The sequence below is a fragment of the Ctenopharyngodon idella genome, chromosome 16 (assembly GCF_019924925.1).
Source record: "Ctenopharyngodon idella isolate HZGC_01 chromosome 16, HZGC01, whole genome shotgun sequence".
Lineage (NCBI taxonomy): Eukaryota > Metazoa > Chordata > Actinopteri > Cypriniformes > Xenocyprididae > Ctenopharyngodon > Ctenopharyngodon idella.
The window spans coordinates 30026840-30047471 of record NC_067235.1 but is presented as its reverse complement, the minus strand read 5'-3'; the positions used below and the strand labels follow the sequence as shown (position 1 = coordinate 30047471).

At 36.6% G+C, this 20632-nt stretch overlaps 1 protein-coding gene across 2 annotated transcripts in view; it reads right to left on the bottom strand.

Annotated features, from left to right (window-relative positions):
• sv2a (synaptic vesicle glycoprotein 2A) overlaps window positions 1-9809 on the bottom strand; it is a 44268-nt gene extending 34459 nt beyond the window's left edge. Inside the window, exon 1 of one of the 2 annotated variants that reach the window (XM_051865838.1) lies at window positions 9642-9809. The gene's annotated coding sequence lies outside the window, so the exon portion shown is untranslated. Of the gene's footprint in view, window positions 1-6543; window positions 6563-9641 lie in introns of those variants that run through there. The other variant, XM_051865839.1, reaches the window with a different exon arrangement.
• Between the last annotated feature and the right edge of the window lie 10823 nt (window positions 9810-20632).

Below are 20632 nucleotides of genomic sequence, written 5' to 3'. Positions count from 1 at the left end.
AACGCCTCCATTTTCAGTCTTGAGGGACAGGGTCTGGTTGAGTTGCATTAGTATGTGGCTGCCATGTGAAACTTGTGGTTATGGTAAGGGGTGTGACATTTCCAAAACACGCTCAAAACGGTTGACCAATCACAACACACTGGTCCAGTCGACCAATCTGAGAACACTGTGCTTTTCGGAAGAGACAGGAACTAAACAGAGTGTTACTAACAGACTGGGAAAAGAGGTGCTGCAACAATGTCAAATATGTGAAAAATAATGTGTTTTTGAACATTCAAGCATGAAAACCTATTCTAGTAGACCCTAAAAACAAAATCAAGACTTTGTAAAAGGGCATAATATGGCCTCTTTAAAGGGTCACTTTGGTGGATGACTCAAGCCAGTTAAATGTCAGCAGTCAAAGGTTGGCAAAGAGAGGAGAGACCTGCTCAACAACAGTGACGAACAGAGCTGCAGCACATGTCGAGAGAGAGGAGGAGTCTGTACTCAGTGCCAGAGCGTCATCATGACTAATGACAGCCATGCAAACGCACCTGAGACAAAAAACACAAAAACAAACACTGGAACTGTGACTGTTTATCTACCACCTATGGATCATTTTCAACATTTCCTTCTGTGAAATACAAAAGAAGATATTTTGAGGAAAGGTGGGGTCGGAATAATGTTGTACCCAATTGACTTTCATTGCATGGACAAAAAAACAAACAAACAGACTTTGGAATTTCACCAAAAAATAAAAGTCATATGCTTGGACGTGTGTCTATTGAGGAAATAAAGAGGGGTAAATAATTATCACTATGCAAAAGCATTTGTTATTACAAATATGCAGATTTGAGAAGAGAAGAAACACTTCAAACTAATTTGAATAATGAAATATTCAAAATAATGCATACATTATTCCTACAGTAAGCCATTAACCTATACTTGTGACTAAATTAAAGACTTAAAATTACTAACAACATTTCACACAAGGCATTATAAATCCTTTACATGTCATCCCACATAATATCCCTATTAATACACCTAACAGGCTAATTAATTATTCATATAAAAAGCAATTTAAGCCTTAACTGTGCACCCTTCAGGAACAATACATGCTAAGCTGAGTCACTTGTTTTATCAGGGTATTGAAGCCATTTTCATCATTGTGAATGATTATTTGTACAAAATTTAAAACTAAGTTATCCATTATCCACCAGGCAGATGGAATATGTGTATGGTGATCACATAGACAGCCCAGGGGCTTCCCAGAGGACAAACATGAGAATACCAACATCCCCGGCATAACAAGGACTATAACGAGATGAAGTCAGCTTGATAGAAACAGGAGTGAATTTAATCAACCAAACCTGTTAAGAACATGTTCAAGGCATAATTCAGCCAATGGAGTGAGTTTGGGGAGGGACTATCTGTTTGTTCAACCAATGGAAAACAGGTGGAGTGTTCGGAAAAACCTGCCATTTCATTAGGTGGTTTGCCATTTCAGCTTTAAGGACCACTTTTAAGGATCTAATAATATACACTAGTACACCGTTCAAAAGTTTGAAATCAGCAAGTAATTTTTGTTTTAATTTTGGATGCAAGGATTCATTAAATTGATCAGAAGTGACAGCAGACATTTTTACTGTTACAAAAGATTTTTATTTCAAAAAATAAATGCTGTTCCTTTGAACTTTCTATTCAACTAAGAATCCTGAAAAATGCATCAGTTTCTACAAAAAAATGAAGCAGAACAACTATTTTCAACATTGATAATACATGTTTCTTGAGTAGCAAATCAGCATATTAGAATAATTTCTGAAGGATCACTGAAGACTGGAGTAATGATGCTGAAAATTCAGCTTTGATTTTTAATATATATTTAAATAGAACATTTGAATTTTTTTTTTAATTGTAATAACGTTGCAAAATACTACTGTATTGATCAAATAAATGCAGTGTATTAGCAATAAATTAAAATATAATTTGTATAATATACAACACAAAATTTTAGGTAAAGTATTTATATATATCATAACAGTATTTGCACAGTTGTACTAATGTTTAATCTCTGGGGGGACAAATTGTATTGCGTCATTGTATTTTGTATTACATAATACATACATTGTATAATTATATTAAAATTAAAAAAAAATTATTATTACGCTCCAGCCTCTTACAACATTTTTGCTTCACCTTCTGTCCATCTATTTTATTTGTTTGAAGTCTAATCTTACAAAGAGTAATAAATCGAACACAATTTGAACTAGCTTTCTTTGACACATGCGCTCGGCAAGATAAAGTATTGCTAACAAGGCCAAAGCTCAAAGCATCTGGTGTATTTCAAAGAGCGAGAGTGACAGCAGAAGCCTTGAGTTAATGGTTCTGGGAATGAGTGCGGTGGAATAGATGGAGGAGAGGAGGATGCTAGCGAATGGTTAGAAGCATCTCAACAGCGGTCTCCCAGGAAAGGACAGAGGCGCTGTGAGTCACGTTCTCTCAGTGTGCGCTGTCACCATGGCCACAGTCACTCCTGCCCTCTGCTACATCAGCACCACCAGCAGCCTCTCTGCCCTGCCTCCATTTTAGCCCAAAATATTCCAGCGCAAACTGGACTGAGCCACATTTGGATGGGTGTTGTCAACGCAACATTTCATTAAAAACAGGAAGTGCTTCTTCTGCCACTAGTACAAATTTGAATGAACACTGAAAAATGAAATATATAATATGCAAAGAAATCATCATCCTTAAAGTCAACATGAAATTAAAATTGACCTTATTTACTTTCTTAAAAGGATAGTTCACCCAAAAATGAAAATTCTGTCATTAATTTCTCACCCTTGTGTCACTCTGAACACATAAGACTTTTGTTCATCTTCGAAAAACTAATCTTTTAATGAAATCTGAGAGATTTCTGTCCCTCTATTAAAGGTCAATTCACTCAAAACTGACGCTTCAAAATGTTCATAAAGTGATTGTAAAATAAATCGAGCAGCTTCATCCAAGTCTTATGAAGTGATACGATCACTTTATATGATGAACAGATTAATTTAGGCTTTTATTCTCATGTGAACTTCGATCAACATGCAATATACATAGAACTTACTATTACAAGTATATACTAGATACTAACTGTAAACAAGTTATTAGAAATATCTTCATTTGTGTTTCGAAGATGAACAGAAGTCTTGTGGGTTTGGAATAACATGAGGGTGAGTAAATGATGACAGTATTTTCATTTTTGGGTGGACTCTCTCTTTAATATGTTTCTGGTCATATTTTGCATGACTCATTAGCACACATTATTCTAATGAGAAAACATGCCAAATTTCATTATTCATTATTTTATTTTCACATTTTAAAATGAAGTATTAGAAAGCAAAAATCAGTGAAATGTCTCCATGACATTACTGGTCATATGTCACTGTGATTTTTCCAAGTAAGACATGCTCCTGGATCAACATATTTTGTTGATTCTGGAATAACATTCTTGTCCGAAAATTTAGTCCTACCCCTAAATCTAACCCTACCCATAAGTAATCTCTAAGATCAGAGGGAAATGATGGTTGTAAGCCTAAACTTGACATAAACTGTAAACTTGTCCCTCATATCTGATTGGTTGATTTGAATGTTGGATCATGAATGAAGGATGTTGATCCTGGAACATGTTGTACTTGGTAAAATCACATTCACCACTGAGCACAATGAGGTCAATATGAATTAAAAATTGACCCTATTTACTTTCTGATTGCATGTTCCTTGTCTTATTGTGAACAATTCTTTGGTGCATGCAATTCCAGAGGGGGAAAAATAATTTCATTCAAATTTAATGATTTGCTCTTCCTCTTCCCCCCAAAAATCCATTCATACAGCTTTTGGTCTAGATATATTCACTTTTTCACAATCCAGTCAATTCCAGATTGATAAAACCAAGCTCCAAGCCATTTCTTGATGAATATCCTGTTGCACTTGGAAATATGTCACATATACGGAAAATGGGTCGCAAATGGCTTTAAAGGGATAGTTCACTTAAAAATGAAAATTAACTCTTTCCCGGCCAGTGTTTTTTTTTTTTAAGTTGCCAGCCACTGCCAGCATTTTTGATCATTTTCCACAAAATTTGCATGGCCCCCAGAATATTTTGTTGTATGAATATCTGAACATGCAATATATCAAAAGAAAGAAATGAGTTCAATATCTCCGGATTGCACTGGAGTTGACAGATGTGAATGCGATAACTTCTTGTTGCGATGAACAAAACTATGGAAGCTTGTTTCCGCCACTAAATAAAAAAATAAAAAAGGTAATTGCAACTTTTTATCTCGCAATTCTGACTTTTATTCTCAGAATTGTGTGATATAAAGTCAGAATTTTGAGAAAAAAAAGTCAGAATTGTGAGATATAAACTCGCAATTTCGAGAAAAAATATGTCTATGGCTACAGTCAACTGTCTGGTTACCATCCTTCTTTAAAATATCTTCCTTTGTGTTCAGCAGAAGAAAGAAACTCATACAGGTTTGGAACAACTTGAGGGTGAGTAAATGATGACAAAATTTTCATTTTTGGGTGAACTATCCCTTTAAAGTGGTAAACGCAACTCAACAGGTTTAAACAGCAGAAGTAGTCATGTCACATTCTGCATGGTGTATATAGTGAAGTCCAGGGGAAATGAGAATTCCCTTTGTAAGAGCTCATATTTTACCGCAGGGATTATTGGGTGAGATTACAGTATGATTCAGCTATATGCAGACTCATGCAGTATACTAAACCTAAGCATAGTGCAGTTTCAAAGAAACCCCTCACCCTGAATTACAGCATCGTGAAACTGAGGACATTCAGATCTAACCTTGAAAAACATTCTAAATACATCACATATCTATCGAGGAAAGGACTGTGATGTCACTGTATTTGTTACACTTCAAAGAGGTTGGCCTTTACCCTTCTCTCTGCGAACACATGCTGGGAGAGTAATGTATAGATTTTGCTTCAAACACGAGTGAATGGGAATCATATACTTACACACGGCTCCACCTCGGTGTGTAAAGATAAATTTTCTGAGGTTCTGCTTCAATTTTTGATTTCACTCTAAAAATTGACATGCCTTCAACATTTATTCAACTTTATTGGCCACATGGGTAATTGCTGTTATGCAAGTATATTTTGAAGACTAATAAAATGGATAGTGATATTCAAGACGCAAAGACAAAAAAACCTATAAACTAATCACCGATTACAACAACAATCCTAAGAAAACATGTTTTGTTTGAAACATTTTGAATAGAGAAAAGAAAAAAGGAAGAATCACCTGGAATATTTCTTAAAGTCACCATGAAATCAAAATTGACCATTTTTGTTTTTTATGGAATATTGCAGTTTATTATAAATGATTTATCATTATTTTATTATTAATGTGCTCTCGTAATCTTTAATCTGAATAACTTCCCCTCCCTCTCTCTTCTTTTCTCTGATGATGTTTACTGGCGTGAGGGCGGGGCAACCTGTCACTCACACGAGATCCACCAATAGCATACCACAACCATCCAATCAATAGAGTACCTCAGAGATGACGTGTTTTTTGTAGGCCAACCCAGAAGTTAGCGGCGCACGGGTTCCCTCGATCGAAAGCCTATGCATTTTTCCCATAGACTTTTGGAAAATCGCAAAAAATAAGCTCTGTGTTTAACAAAGGGTTATGACACTTACACGTTTTGTCTATCAAGATAATCTTTACAAGTTAACACAACATTTATACATTTTGAAGCCTAAATAAAGTCGTCAGATATAAAAAGCTAACAGTAGGCTATAAACGGACTACAGCACACCATGGTCGCGGATCAACGTCACCACCACCAAGCTTCCTCAAACTTTATTTAGAAAACAACTTTATTTAAAAACATGCTCGCTGATTATGATCTGCGATGTGTATGAATACTTATCCACTTTTTCATGAGAAATGCTGTCCAAATGTCCTGTTTGTCATGATGACGTCTAAAGTCCCCGCCAAAGGAAGTACTCCTTTTTAGCAACTTGCTAGCAACCGCCATTTTTAAGACACAATAAAGGTTTAAAAAATCACAAGCGAGTTATAACTGGTGTGTTTTATGTCATAGATCAAAACGTGAAAATATTTAGAGGCTTTGTTAACCACAGACCTTATTTCAGGCGATTTAGCAAAAACCCATTCTAAAAACCCATAGACTTTAGTGCGATGGAACCAGAAGTCCCAAAATGATAACTCGCTTCCGGGTTTTGCATACAAAAACACGTCATCCCTGAGGTCATCTCTATTTCCAATGGACAAAATCAAGTCCCACCCCAATTTTTTTCTAATTCGAGAAGCCGTTTCACTCAGATATACATAACAATTATGAAGAAAATACTATCGCAAATTCCGTTTCATGACGACTTTAACAAATTGCATATATATTAAAAATCAGAGCAGCACCGGGGGATATGGAAATATTGTGAAAATTGCAATATTGTAATAAAAGAAAACTAACTAACATGATTTCCAACCTTAAAAATGTTATCCAATACATGGCCGTGAAAATGTGCTGCACCAACCTCAAGTGATAATCCTATTCCTGATTCCTGAATGAGTTCTGAATGATGGCCCAGTCAGATAAGACATCAGCACCAGCAGACATCAGAGACTAACGCTCCAGCTGTGCCGTTAAACCCTTTTTCTGACCCTGTTCTCTCTCTTCCTCCTTTGCCACATCACTCCTCTGAGGATTCCTCTCAAGGTTACTCTGAAAAGAGCACTGCAGCGCAGAAAGCACACAATGATTGAGGAACAACTGCAATCCTGAGCAGCAGCTCCACTGACGGAGTCACCGGAGGAGCGGAGCTGAAGCTGCGTACCACAAACAGCCTGCAAATCAATTCACATTAGGAGAAACAGCTTCTCGCAAAGTCCTTGACATGAGCTTGGCCACTTTCAAACAGATCAAAGTTATGATAACAGTCGCTCATCCTACCAATGACCTGTGTCGTTGCACATCAAACTTTCAGACTTTTGCGTATCACTAAGCCACAAGTACTATTAAAGGATCAGTTCACTTCAGAATTCAAATTTCCTGATAATTTACTCACCCCCATGTCATCCAAGATGTTTATGTCTTTCTTTCTTCAGTCGAAAAGAAAATAAGGTTTTTGAGGATAACACTCCAGGATTTTTCTCCATATAGTGGAATTCAACAATTACCAACGGGTTGAAGGTCCAAATTGCAGTTTCATTGCAGCTTCAAAGGGCTCTACACAATCCCAGATGAGGAAATTATCTAGCGAAACCATCAGTCATTTTCTAAAAAAATTAAATAAAAATGATATTCTTTCTAACCACAAATGCTCGTCTTGCACTAGCTCTGCGATGCGCCATGCATTACGCAATCACGTTGGAAAGGTCACGCGTGACGTAGGCAGAAGTACCAAACAAGTGTTTACAAAGCGAACGTGCAAAGACTAAGTCAAACGCCCTTTACACAAAAAGGTAAAACAACGATGTTGGATGATTTTGAAGTTGGAGGAGAAAATACCGCCCTACCGCGGTACTTGTCTCGCGTGACCTTTCCAACGTGATTACGTAATGCGTGCCGCATCGCAGAGCTAGTGCAAGGTGAACATTTGTGGTTAAAAAGTATATAATTTTATTATTTTTTAGAAAATGACAGATCATTTTGCTAGATAAGACCCTTATTCCTCATCTGGGATCATGTAGAGCCCTTTGAAGCTGCACTGAAACTGCAATTTGGACCTTCAACCCGTTGGTAACTGTTGAAGTCCACTATATGAAGAAAAATTCCGGAATGTTTTCCTCAAAAACCTTAATTTCTTTTCGACTGAAGAAAGGAAGACATAACCATCTTGGATGACAAGGGGGTGAGTAAATTATCAGGAAATTTAAATTCTGACATGAACAAATCCTTTAATATTTTTTTGCATTGTGATGCTTTTTGGGCAATTAAAGATAATGATAATTCTCATTAGATTGTGATAAAGTATTTTTTATTGTGTGCTTATGAATATAGTCACAATGTAAAAAAAAGGATCTGGATTTACAGTCTTCACTTAGCAGACACTTTTATCCAAAATGCCTCAAACATTTATAAATAAAAAAAAGCAGAAGTGATTATTCCAACTGAGAAAACATCACAAATACTGCTACCATGCCTAATTTAAATGAATTACTGGCTTTTTTAATTTATTTTTAAACACAAACACAAAGCTCTACATACTAGAAATACTATCAAATATACAGCTCTGCATGTAATACTAACTAAACTAACTAATTAAAGGGATTTTTCACCCAAAAAATGAACATTCTGTCATCATTTACTCACCCTTTGTTGTTCCAAACCTTGTGTTGAACACAAAAGAAGATATTTAATGACTATGGACGTCAATGGCTACCATCAACTGTCTGGTTACCAACATTTTTCAAAATATCTTCTTTTTAGTTCAACAGAAGAACGAAACTCATGCAGGTTTGGAACAACAAAGGGTGAGTAAATGATGACAGAATGTTCATTTTTGGGCGAACTATCCCTTTGAAAAACTCAATCTAATAAACAAAGATCTGCATATAGGAATGTACAATCAATACCAACAAATAAGCTATATATGCTACTATCAATGCAGTAATGACAACGTAAATCATACAACATAAAGCTCTAGAAATACTACCATTTTTGCATATTCCATCAGCTCTACACAAGGAAACGGTAAACAGCGCACTTATCATTATTTGCATGCATTCACCAGTGATGGTTGGTTATTTCCAGCTCAAAGGCATTATTTCACTAAAAGAGGAGCAGCAATACGGACACATGTAGATCCATAGAGCATCATTACTGTGAATGCAGTCAAACCAAATGGCACATGCTGTCGTGACAAGACTGAATGCAATCAGCAATGGAATAAATCATCGAGGAGATTCACACTCACACACGCGCACACATGTACCAGGTTTCCATTCTTCATGTCTGCTGCAAGGTCATTTTGATGCTTCAAGATATCACGAGCTACACATCTCATTTTAATCTACATTTATCGTGATTAATCAATTGTAGAAAATATGAAACCCGATACCAGCCTAAAATCAGCCAGTGAAAGCCCTTTCAGTGTTATTCTGATGGATAGATATATTAGGTGAAGGGGCGAGGCTTAAGGTGCCTTATGTCTCTATGGGAATATGGCTTTTATCAATTGCTCTTTAATAAAGATGAACATAAATACAGTAAATAAGTAACAATATGTCGTATTGAGTGCAAAATGCAGCACAAAAAAATCTGCTCGCCGTAAAAAATGAATTTTAATGTTTTGAGATGATGCATGAGCCGTGTAAAATGATAAAACATTGCCTTAAAACAGATTTGTATATCATTTATGTACGGTGTTGTAATCATAAAGATGTATTTTTGATGAAGATTACGTTTGCATCCATCATTGATGAGCTCACATTATTTTTCAAATTAATTCATCTCCTCCCTAAAACAGCCTATAGAAGCTTAAAACTGCAACATATAACATAAAACACGTGTGTATATATAAATGTGCAATTTAAAACATGAATGAGCATTAAATAATAGCCTATTTATATAGACACGCTAATTATAAATCAGCTCCAAAACACTAATTAATTAGCAATAAACCTCACTTACCAGTGCGATTCGGTTATTATTTTTTCCAGATGCTGTCGAGAATAACTGTATATAAGATACGGTGAATTTTTAGTCGTGATGATGAGGAGGGCTGTGTGACATTGCCTGTATCTTCACCCTGTAACGAAGGCGCGTGTGACGTGCACCGGGGTGCAACCCTTCCACACAGCCAAAATTAACGATTCCTACTATGGCGAACGCTTGACTTATTAATATTAATCAGCACGCTGACGTTGCATGGTAACCTTCCTGGAGCGTCCGGTTACGTAATCTAGTTAGTATTCTTAACCGAGCCTTCTGTGTGTAAAATCCGTTGTTAGGCCAACCTACTATCGCTCGCTCAACTGTCTATCAGCCAAACGGTTGGGCGAACGTCACGTTACGTAATTAATATTCATAAGACTTGCACTCTTCGCACTCTCTGCCTTCGGGCCAATCATTTAGGTTTATTTGGGCGAACGCGTTGTTACGTAATTAATATTCATAAGCCAAGCCGTCGCCATAGTAGGATTAGCTAATTAGCATCCTGGAGCGATCCCTTCATCCCTAGTCTCGAGAACAGCATTCTCCAATGTGCGAGTGATCCGAAATTAATCTGCTATCAGCATCAGCAATGATATAATTAAAACGAGTTTCTATTATGATTTTTTTTTTTAAAAAACGTCAAATGTTTAATCCAAGCTGCAGGTTTTAAAACGCCAGTCGAGCAATTGATTGTGGAAATAGTCGTGATTCTTTATAGACGAATGTCATATGTTGTCTGTGTTTAACATATATGCCTTTTAAGAACATGCACTGAATCTGAAATCACTGGTCTGTGCATGATTGCACGTGCTCTAACTCGTGCACATAATTGGCCAAAAGGACGGAACCGTGATGCGCTTTTTTTTCTCCATCTCCATCGACTGTTATTAATGTAAATTCGACATAACCTGCCTTTATCAAAGGTTAAAATACTCTTGCCAATTAATAACTGACTGCTAGAGGTAAGTGCAGGAGTTTGCAATCTCATAGATGCCACTGACCCCCAAATATGATCATCTTCGTGCAAAGGACCACCACATCATAAAATGAAGCTAGCCTATTTATTTTCATGTATGGGTCAGTTACGTGATGGGTAATTTTTTTGGCTTTAATAATAATAATAAAATACCAAGATATTACCTCCAAAGTATGTAAGGTAGTACAACATGATCTCTTTTATTGAATCCAAAAGGTTTTAATTATATTTTGCTACATATAAAGGTATTTTAAAGATTTTGAAGTGTCAAAAGGGTCATTCGGTTTAATCATCCAAAGGCCAATACAGCCATTTCATTTGTGATTAAAATATCTTAAAATGTAATAAATGTATATATTTTTTATTCTGGCATTTATAACATCATATACAAACATAATGCAACATGGTACTAAAATTATGTGTAGAAGTCAGAAAAATGAATTTCATTGATGTCATTTGGAGTAACCAATATAAAGGGACCATTTTGGTTCAAGTCATTAGGTCAATATCATGTGACAGGATGTGACATCATTCAGACACCTGCAAGGTTGTGAAGCAAACTAACTCTCTCTTGACTATTTGAAAAATTCATGTTTTCACTTGCTCATACGCATGTCCCGAAACATCAGGTCATTCGGCACAACCACTATAAAACATGGAAAATGTTGAAATATTTTAAAAACTTGTACTAAATATAAAATGTTTGATTGTCCTTTTGCTAGCTAGCTAGATATCAGCCTCTTAGCAATGTTTGAAAATATTGTCATTCGGTATAACCAAAAGTGTCATTCGGTAAAACTGAAATTTTGGTTAAACCGAATGACTTTTTTGGTGACAAATTGTGTCCATCTTGTACAAAATGACAAAAGCAGTGTTAATTGATTATAAAAACCACATAATCTCATTGTTAACTTATACAAAATTAATTATATCTCCATTATGTTTTTTTTTACACTTTTAAAAACCTTATACATCACTCAAAAAAAATGATACATTGGATTTACTTAATTTTTTTATGTCAACAGGTAGTTCCATGTAATTTGGTTATGTTGCATTTAATTAACATTATTTATTTCAGTTAACTTAAATTTATTACATAAGGTTAACTCAATGCCACTTAGTTGAATCAGGTTAACATTCTTAATTTTGTCCAAAAGTTTAATTATCCTAAAATTAATATCAAACAAAAACTGAAACAAGTAATCCAGTTTAATTTTAGAGTTTATTTAGTGGATGCGTTCAAGAACAATTTCCACAACTTTTACAAAATCTTTACTCTATAAAGACTCTTATTGTTAGGTGTCAGCCAGAAGATGGTGCCCAAAATAGTTGTTTTTATTATTAAAACAACTTTAACTGCTAACAAGCAGGTCCTCAACCCAAGCACATGTTCTACACTTCACCACAATGGTAACCAACTATTAACATAAGAGAAACTTTTAAATACCAACATAATAGAACAGTAAACATTAAAAAGTCTCTCCATTTTCTCATCTTGCTAAAAACTGCTTAAAATAACACTTTATTTCAACATCTACTCTCCCAGATCAGCCCCTTTGCAAAGCATGATGGGAAGTGAAAGTCCTGTTTGATTGAGTCCTGGTTGAGTTTACTTGATTGAAACATGTTATTTTTAATATGAAAACATTGTTAAGTCAAAAAGTAATCATTTCAAATCAGTTTAACATGAAGCAGTTCAATTTGAACCAGAAACCTAATACAATGGTGTTGAATCAAAATAAGTTGTTAAATAAAGTGAACAGCATCAAAAAATCATTTTTTTGAGTGATCAATGACCCATAAGAAGGCTCAATTTATACCATAAGAATTATATATTATGTGTGTAAAATATATTTGGAAAATATTTAGATTCTATCAGGCCGTTACATTTTTTTTCTACTCACTAGTAGGCTAAAATGCAGCTAACCTTTATGTTCATGTATAAAGACTCAATTTATACTGTGTGAATCATATATTATAAATGTAAAATATATTTGGAAAATATTTAGTTTCTATTATGTTACTTTTTTCTACTCACCAGTAGGCTATTTTACAGCACGTGTTATTTAAATTAGTGCTGCCAAATCGATTAATTGTGATTAATCAGTATAGTATATATGTGTGTATCTTCTTCCCATAGTACATCCTGGTGCCATGTGTTCCCCAGGTAGGCATGATCCATCAGGCCAGGCCACCTTCTTCCATTGCTCCCGTGGTCCAGTTCTGATGCTCACATTGGAGCTTTCGGTGGTGGACAGGGGTCAGCATGGTCACCCTGACTGGTCTGCAGCTATGCAGCCCCATACGCAACAAACTGCGATGCACTGTGTATTCTGACACCTTTCTATCAGAACCAGCATTAACTTCTTGAGCAATTTGAGCTACAGTAGCTCTGTCTGTTTGGATCGGACCACACGGGCCAGCCTTCGCTCCTCACGTGCATCAGTGAGCCTTGGCCGCCCATGACCCTGTCGCCAGTTCACCACCGTTCCTTCCTTAGGACCACTTTTGATAGATTCTGACCACTGCAGACCGGGAACACCCCACAAGAGCTGCAGTTTTGGAGATGCTCTGACCCAGTCGTCTAGCCATCACAATTTGGTCCTTGTCAAACTCGCTCAAATCCTTAAGCTTGCCCATTTTTCCTGCTTCTAACACATCAACTTTGAGGACAAAATGTTCACTTGCTGCCTAATATATCCAATCCACTAACAGGTGCCGTGATGAAGAGACAATCAGTGTTATTCACTTCACCTGTCTGCAGTCATAATGTTATGCCTGATCGCTGTATATAAGTCTAACTGTAGGCCGTATGCGAATGAAAGCAATGTAGCAGCTTATCATATTAATGTAGAATATGCATTTTACAACAATCTCATCCAATCAGAACTTAGAGTCAGAACTATCAGTTTAAAAACTGGATATTATGAACAACAGTTTATTTTTTAGTGTAATTATTGTAAAACAAACATATCTGTAACTGGCACATAATTGGCAGCAGATTCCTAATGCCCAGTTTTAGATGATGAGGTGCTTTGGTTGTATTAGCCACACAGCTGCTGATTCCTTCAGCATTATTTAAAAGCTGTTTTGCAGTACACCTCGTATGAATCATAACATCTGCCTGTAAAGATGAAACACGAGCTCCGCAAAACTGGAAAAATCTGGTTCCACATCATTTTGGGTTATTTGTTGCAATCTGTTGTGGAATTGCTAGGTATCTGCAATGAAGCCTGTGCTGCAAAACCTGTGACTGTCAGACATAGTTTCAGAAGTGCCAGTATTATTGGACATAATAGGCTAATGCAGTGCTTAGCAACAGGCAGTATGACGATGTGACTGGTTTTCAAATAAGACTGCAAGTCACCATTCTCCTGCTGACAACAGGAACATCTGCTGGCGTCCAGGATTCTCAAGCAGCTAATGCATCACAGTACCACATCAAAACAACAGGAAATTAATTCATTCTTGCAAACCTTTTCTAAAATCTCAATGGCTGGATGAAACAGAGACAGACAAAACGGTTCACTTTTCTTAACCTTGTAAAGCCTGACATGAAATAATTTGTTTTTTTTTTAATGGAACAGTTTATTGAACCTTTAGACAAAATCTAAAAAAAGAAAAGAAAAAAAAAGTTTGCATGTGTGTTTTTTGTTGAGTATCATATTTAACACATTTTATGGATAATAATAATATGGAGCTCATATGGAAAGAAAAAACTAGGCCCAAACTGAGCAAAAATATTCAATTTGGTGCAGTTGCTGATATTTATATGGACAAAAAGTAAGAAATTCTGATGGTTTGTAATGTAAATCAATGAGATTTATAACAGTATAACTTACAATACTAACAATAAATGCCTATAAATATCAGTCGTCACTGTATATCTGCCAATAATATGTCTTAGTAAGATGATATTTAAATGCTTAGTTCATGAGCAAAGATCTGTAGTTTGTTGTAGTTTATTGTAGGGGCAAAAAATAATGCAATGAAATACAATGATGACTGAGCCATGAACAAATAAACGTTCTTCAAAAGCATGGTATAATATATTTTAACATGATTTTTCTTAAAAAAGTATGTATTGATAATTAAGTAAACATAAGTTGCTTCAGTAAGTGTTCATCTTGAAATACTAACAATATAAAAGTAATTCTTATGTTTACAATATAAAAATCTGTAAAGATTTTGTGAACGTGAACACAGACTCGAAGGTGGACATTTTTAGAATTATATAAAATGACTTACTTGCTGACAGAAGGCATATAGTAGATTTTGTGCAACAGCAAATATTTGATCATGTTGATAATTTAGAGGCCTCATAAATTTGCTTTACAGAAATAACTGTAATGCTGCTCAGCCATCTGCGTTTGCTCTTAGTCCATCTTATTTTGCCAACAAATCTCCTAAAATCTCCATCTAACAGCTATGGGCCAAGCAATATTGGATTGCGCAGAACTTTTTTGCTAACACTTTAAGGTTCCCTTTGTAAAGGGTTTATAAAGGTGTTTGTTTATGACTAATAACTTATTTACAAATGCATTATAAGTCGTTGGTAAGGAGTTATAACTGCATGAATAAAAAGGGTGACTTTAACGTAATATCTGCTATATGTTATAAATGCTTAATAAATGTATTTATTCACAAGTCATGAGATATTATAGAGAAAACCACAAATAAATCATCCTTCAGTCTCACCATAACAGTATATTTTTGCTGCATCATGAAATAACCAGAAATCTGGTTCTGAGTAAAATATGTGTGAATAAATACATCTATTAAGCATTTATAACATGCAAGTTAAAAATGGCTCACTATTTGGCAGGTATTACATTAAAGTTATTCATGCAGTTATAACTGCTTATCAACGACTTATAATGCATTAGTAAATATTAGTCATTAACAAACACCTTTATAAACCCTTTACAACGGAAACCTTAATGTAAAGTGTTACCAACTTTTTTTTGTGACAATTCTTCTTTAAAGTCAGCATGAATTTTAGTTCACCCAAAAATGAACTAAAAATTATCCAATGATTTACTCACCCTCAAGCCATAGGTGTATATGACTATCTTCTTTCAGACGAACACAATCAGAGTTATATTAAAAAATATCCTGGCTCTTCCAAGCTTTATAATGGGAGTGAATGGTACCCTAGATTTTGAAGCCCAAAAAAGTGCATCCATCCATCATAGAAGTAATCTTTATGGCTCCAGGAGGTTAATAAATGCCTTCTGAAGTGAAGCGATGCGTTTTTGTAAGAAAAATATCCATATTTATAACTTTATAAAAACTATAATCATTCGCTTACGATAATGGTCATACGCATGTCAAGTTCTGGTGGAAGAGTGACCTCTGACCCGTTATGGGATAATTTTAATTTTTAATGCATGTTTCTGGCCATATTGTGCATAATTTATTGGTGCACACTACTCCAAATTAAAAAATGGGTTGCAAACTGTATTTTATGATGACTTTAACAGTATGAAAAGCACTCAATTATGTTGTGGTCCTTTAGAAGTGGCTGAAATTTTGTGAGCGAGTAAACAATTTAATCAAGAACATTGTGTTTTACATGATTCCGCCTCATCCGAATGTTAGGGAAATGAAGAAACTAAATCACCCATATGCTGCTACATCCTTATAGGGTAATCATCATCAAGCTGTAACAAGCCATTAGATGAGTAAATTATTTGTCCTACCAAATTATTTGTTCTATTTAATTCCTCGAAACCTTGTCACAACAATGGATTACTTCATTAATGCTAAATTACCCCTCTGCGCCTCATGAGGATACAGCACCTTTCAGCTATTAAAGCAGGAAAGCTCCAGCAGATGCTTCTGACTCAACATCTTAATTTGTGCTCTGGGTTTCATTCATGCCACCAGTGTATAAAGATAGAGGATGTACTACTAACTATTGTTAACTGCTCCCTGCAGACTGGCTTTTTAGTGCCCTAAAAGTGCCACACCGCCGTGAAAAGAAGTAAAATGTCTCTGAAATCTCAATGAGCACAAGGAAAACAACTATTTAAGTTTCTTTGGTCCCAGTTGCCGAGGGGCCTGTTGGCATGTCATATTATTATCCTTTTTTTAGACCGGTCTACCTACAGTATCAGCAAAATACAACAAAACACGCTGTATGTCTAAATGAACACCAGCTATAAAACAAACAGACCATATCAGAGCTGTTCCAGCTGCACAGGACAGCCCTAAACATTAAACAGATGGAAGTCTTCAGTTTAGACTTGCATAGCATCTAATTTGCAGAATCTGCAGTCTCAATGTAAGCACCTATACTGATACTTATTCAGAAAAGGCAAATCCTTTTAAAACTTTAACAGTGATGGCATGTTGTTTATTAAAGCTTCCACTTAATATTTACACATTTAATAGTAATTCTCATCATATACTGTATGAGACAAACACACACACACACACACACACACACACATGCACGTACCATGCTGAACCCCCTTTTGCCTTCAGAACTGCCTAATTTCTTCATGGCATAGATTCAACAAGGTGCTGGAAACATTCCTCAGAGATTTTGGTCCATTTTGACATGATAATATCACGCAGTTGCTGCAGATTTGTCAGCTGCACATCCATCATGCGAATCTCTCGTTCCACCACATCCCAGAGCTGCTCTATTGGAGATCTGGTGACTGTGGAGGCCATTTGAGTCTAGTGAACTCACTGAAACCAATTTGAGATGATCTGAGCTTTGTGACATGGTGCATTATCCTGCTGGCCATTAGAAGATGAGTACACTGTGGATATAAAATGATGGATATGGTCAGCAACAATACTCAGGAAGGCTGTGGCATTTAAACGATGCTTAATTGGTACTAAGGGGCCCAAAGTGTGCCAAGAAAATATCCTCCACACCATTACACCACCAGTAGCCTGAAATATTTATACAAGGCAGGATAGAGCCATGCTTTTTAATGTTGATTACAGCAAATTCTGACCCTAGCATCTGAATGTCGCAGCAGAAATCGAGACTCATCAGACTAGGAAACGTTTATTTCAATCTTCTATTGTCCAATTTTGGTGAGCCCATACAAATTATAGCCTCAGTTTCCTGTTCTTAGCTGACAGGAGTGGCACCGGTGTGTCTTCTGCTGCTGTAGCCCATCTTGTTCGACGTGTCGTGCATTCAAAGATGCTCTTCTGCACCTCGGTTGTAATGATTTGAGTTACTATTACCTTTCTATCAGCTCGAACCAGTCTGGTCATTCTCCTGTGACTTCCGGGATCAACAAGACATTTTTACCCACAGAACTGCTGCTCACTGGATATGTTCTCTTTTTTGGACCATTCTCTGTAAACCCTAGAGATGGTTGTGTGTGAAAATCCCAGTAGATCAGCAGTTTCTGAAACACTCAGACCAGCCTGTCTGGCACCAACAACCACATTCAAAGTCGCTTAAATCACCTTTCTTCCCCATTCTGATGCTCAGTTTGAACTTCAGCAAATCGTCTTGATCATGGGTGTGTCTCAATCAGCTCCCCAGCTGCCGAGCTTGTGAAATCAGGCATTGGTAAGGACAGTAAAGGATGCTGGTTCACTACACATTGGGACACTTATGACTCTATTTCCGGCGACGTGACAACGTCCTCATTGTACAACATCAATACTGGTATTATGAACAAAAGCAGAGCTGATATCTTTCTGACATTACTTGTAATGTTATTTAAAGTACATTATGATAAATTCTTTGCTTGTTACATATACATGCAACATTTTAGCCGTAAATAAATTATAAATGTTAGCTAAATTATGTTCATTACCTGTCTAGCGATGTAGGTTTATGCTGAAATATAATAATATAATGGTTTGTATTTTTAAAAACATCTATTGAGCATCGTTATGTGTAGTGAGTTGGCTCACGTGATTTAAGTTTCGCGCTTCAGAACTTGGGTTAAGGGAGCATAGTGAGCATCGATGCTCCCTGGTTTTCACAGTGCATTGTGGGACTTTTTAGGGAGCGAATGTTTCAGTGCACTGGAAGGATTCTGTGATTAAGACCGCCCTTAAAATGGCCGACTCCCTGATCAGTGCCCTGACTACTGAACTAGGGAGCTGATTGAGATGCACCCCATGTCTATGTGCCTAAATGCATTGAGTTGCTCCCTTGTGATTGGCAGCATTAACGAGCAGTTGAATAGGTGTACCTAATAAAGTGGCCGGTGAGTGTGTGTGTGTGTGTGTGTGTATGTATATACACCGATTAGGTATAACATTATGACCGCTGACAGGTGAAGTGAATAACACTGATTGTCTCTTCATCACGGCATCTGTTAGTGGATTGGATACATTAGGAAGCAAGTGAACATTTTGCCCATGCTGACCCCTGTCCACCGCCAAAAGCACCAACAGTGGGCACATGAGCATCAGAACTGGACCACGGAGCAATGGAAGAAGGTGGCCTGGTCTGATGCATCACGTTTACGTTACCTGGGGAACACATGGCACCAGGATGCACTATGGGAAGAAGGCAAGCCGGCGGAGGGAGTGTGATGCTTTGGGCAATGTTCTGCTGGGAAGCCTTGGGTCCTGCCATCCATGTGGATGTTACTTTGACACGTACCACCTACCTAAGCATTGTTGCAGACCATGTACACCCTTTCATGGAAATGGTATTCCCTGGTGGCTGTGGCCTCTTTCAGCAGGATAATGTGCCCTGTCACAAAGAAAAAATAGTTCATGAATGGTTTGAGGAGCACAACAACCAGTTTGAGGTGTTGACTTCAATCAAACTCAGCATTTTGATGCAAATTCATCTATCATTTGGTAGCAGCTAGTCAAATAAAACAGATGTAAACATGGACAGGTTATAAAACAAAAACCAAACTAAATAAGGTAAAAGAGAAGATATGATCCAGACCGTATTAAAAAGGTGTAGGCAGACCTACAGTGAGGATAAACATTGTAATCTAAACATTAACTTCAAATTGTTCATTTTCCAGGTCAGCATATTTGCATATTGTTATGCAGTTTATGATAATATTAAATAAGACAATTGTCGTAATGACTAGACAGAATAGCACTTAAATATGTTACTATAATAGGAATTCACATCAAGTATTATTTGAAATACTATTTAGATTAATACTAGGAATATATATACGATTTAGTATTAAAATAGTTACTAGTAACTACAAAAAAGTACTAGTACCTAATGAATAATTGGAGCAAGTGTAAAATGGTAATAGGTACCAGCAACTCGATTACTTAATAGCAATAATTAATAAAGAGCCTAGTAGTAACATAAAAAGATGCTAGTTTGAATTAACAAATGTTAAAACATCTTGCCATAAAACATCTTTAAGTACACAGGGATCGAATTATGATTTCATTTGCGTGTTTTGACTGAAACTTTCTGAAAACAGAATCCTGTAGAGACGCTCGCGCAGCGCTGCTCGCTAGAGAATCTCGCGCCTACCGCTCGCGCGACGAGCAGATTTTCCCTTTCTTTCTCTCGCTCAGTTTCTATCTGCATCTCATTCGCGCTGACCATCGAGAGCAATCGTCTCCTATTGATTTATCGACCTGCTTCCCACCTCGAGAACGATAAACCGCCTATCGCGTCGTGAACTGCGTTTTAATGACCTATTTACTGGCCGCGCGCGGAGCTCTGGGTGTCTGATTGCGTGCATAAACATGTTTAAAAACTATGAGTCGGTTGCACAGATGTCACATCACTCCAGTCATTTACCATGAGAGGATTGAACATGTGTTGGAAGATTATTGCGACACTGAGCTTGGACTGTTTTAAAGGTTCTCCGTCCTCTTCGCACAGGTACGTCATGTCTCAAAAACTGTGTCAGTGTTGCGCATTATTTTTGTATGAATGTGTTTGCATGCATATGCAGGATTCGTGTTGGCGGACTGAACAATGGCAGACTATAAATGGGTTGCTATGGCAATACTTGCTCCGAACATCATCTTTACAGAGATTGTGCATTGTCACAGTAGGATGCAT